Source organism: Seriola lalandi, unplaced genomic scaffold, assembly GCF_002814215.2.
Source record: "Seriola lalandi dorsalis isolate HSWRI2012SDOR001 ecotype SW California unplaced genomic scaffold, Sedor1 jcf7180002053214, whole genome shotgun sequence".
NCBI classification, from domain to species: Eukaryota; Metazoa; Chordata; class Actinopteri; order Carangiformes; family Carangidae; genus Seriola; species Seriola lalandi.
In genome coordinates, this window is record NW_019523767.1 from 46,618 (window position 1) to 49,329 (window position 2,712).

Below are 2,712 nucleotides of genomic sequence, written 5' to 3' on the forward strand. Positions count from 1 at the left end.
GTTTAATGTCCTTCACTCCGCACACATACAATATTCACATGGAAATATGAATGAAGACCTGCAGTAAATGTCTGCAGACAGTGCATTAGCGTTACAGTATTGATTTTACATATTGGTGTAATTAACAAACGGTCCGTTATGGAGGATCCTGGCAGCCTTTCACGGCCTCTGCTCCACAGTCTACTTCTCTGCATCTGGGTCACATGTTACAGGAAATCTGTGAGGTGACATATTCTTCTAACATAAATGGAGCCGAGGCTTTCAGAGTTTATGAGGCTCCCGGAGGAAGATTCACCATTCACCGTCCTCCAACATGTTTTTCTTCTGTAGTGGAGGAATGAAGAGAAAGAGAAAGCAACACTCAGCAGCTCTTTGAACGTGTCTGACGAGCAGCAACAACAACTAACAACATCGTCTTGGTGTCAGGAGAAAACAGGGTTTCAGGGAATGGCTCTTCATTTTGTGAAATGCCAGCACCTCTCAGCTGTTTCCTGCTGCCGGCGTCCTCAGTCACGGACTCACTTGTATTACAGTTCATGGGACAACAGTGTATATCACATACATCACATGCAGTTGCAGCTCTCCAGATGAGCTCCTCCATCTCTATTTTTAACTCTCGGCTAAAGAAACCTCTTTGTCCTCTGGCCTTTTAGTCCATTGTCCTGTTCATAATCTCATATTTCCTCCTTGTTATTCTTGTTTCTGTCAGTATGTTTATATGTTTCTGTTTACAGTATATTCACTATGCTTTCCTTCTATCTTATTTATTTTATACTTTTGTTTTTCTTGCTATAATTTATTTGAATAAGCCTCTCTGCAGCGCTTTGCTTGGCTCAAGCTGTGTGTAAAGGTCGAGAAATAAAGTTGACTTGAAGGAATTTGACTCCAGTTAACTAGAGGACAAACTCACTGCTGATGTTTTTAATGGAGACTCCTCCTGCTGGATCCTGGAGGATTCTCAGCTTTAACCAGGGAGAATGAAAGAACAGGGATGGACATGGAAACACAATGATGGTCAGTGAACATTTCTATATATTTTCCTACACACACCAACATTTTACAGAAGATTCCAAGTTAATCAGCTCATGGTCAGTCTGACTGACATTTCATTTAGATGCATTTTAAGGCCTTAGAGATCTAATAAATGAAGAATAAAATAAATAGAAGACAACGCCTTACACACTCGGTCCAACACTCAAACAAATCCATTAAGCTTTTGCCAAATGAATAAGATTATAGAGGAGGAAGCTTCCTCTTTGTTCGGCTCTCAGTCCTGATCTGAAGGGAAAAGACTAAAGGGATGAGCGGGTACATGACTTCCTCGCAGTGGATCTGAACCCTATGGATGTTTGACAGCTTTATTCATGTTTATCAAATGATTAGGCCGTGTGTTGGTCAGAGTGCCGGCAGCTGATTATTTATTCATTTACTAATTTCTTGAATCGTGTGTAATTCACAGACGGTGGAACATCAGATGATTGTATTTCAGGTTAGTTATCTCCTCCTTTCTAGCAGCACAACAGCAGTTTATTACCTGCTGTGTTCTGGTTCACTTGCTTAAAATAAAGGATAAGCACCATTTTCAGTGATGGTGATGAAACAACAACACACCATTTTATCTTTTAGTGTCACTCAAGGAATGTGTTTGCAGGGGCTGGGCAGCGTGAGGAAGTGTCTGACCACTGTTGCCTGGTGACTGCAGAGCTGCCAGCTCACCTGACGAGCCACAAGCCGCCGCTGGCCTCGTTTCTTTCTGCTGCTGCACGAGTGAACATCAGTCAGCAGACTGTGGGGGGGGGGGGGGGGGGGGGGGGTGACTCCCCAGGACAGGCTGTTGTTGTTCCTGCTGTTTTATTTTACACTGCTTTACAGTCAGAGCATGGAAATGAATTGGCTTTGACAATAGCGACCTTCAGTGGCTCCTGAGAGCAGCAGTACAGTCGACCACCTGGTGCACGGACACTGAATTTGAATGATCACAGACAGAGGATATCACACGTAGCATTACATCCTATATAGCATTACTCTTTGTCTGTAATTAATCAGTTTAATTCGTGTCTCTAATGTCTTCATTAAATCCTTGGCTTCTTCTGTGAAGTGTTTCACGTCCAGCTGGCTTTTTTTTTCTCATTAAAAAGAAGTGGAATTGGAAAGCAGCCAGCCGCTCAGATTGAGTAAGGGATAAGTCCTGGCCTCGAGGATGGACCCGGGGGGGGGGGGCTGTGAAAATGACATTCACTCCAGTCTGGGTTTTTTTAAGTGCGATAATAAGACACGACTGAGCTCTTCCATGGAGATTTCATGTGGGAATTCATCGCACAGCTATTCAGAAACCGAGAACGCCTCTCGCCTCGACTCAGCCGCAGCCTTTGAGGAAACGGAAGGTGATGAGGAAGCAGGTTTTTGTGAAAAGTTACACTATGCATTTTGTGGTGCGTACAAAACTCGTGTTGCTCACTCTCAGCTCACTGATCCCCAGGTGACGAGGCAGTGGGGCTTCTCCTCTGGTGATAAACCTGTAACAACCTTTTCTGCACCGGGCTTTATGATGTACTCAGCCATGATGCAGTGTAGCGCTGGGGATGGCAACCGCAGTGAAATATCTGTTAATATCTGCTCCATTGATTGCCCTGATATTTCAAGACATTCATAGTCTCCAGAGGAAGAATCTTACAGGCGTTAGTCATCCTCTGACTTTTCCTCCAGCAGTTT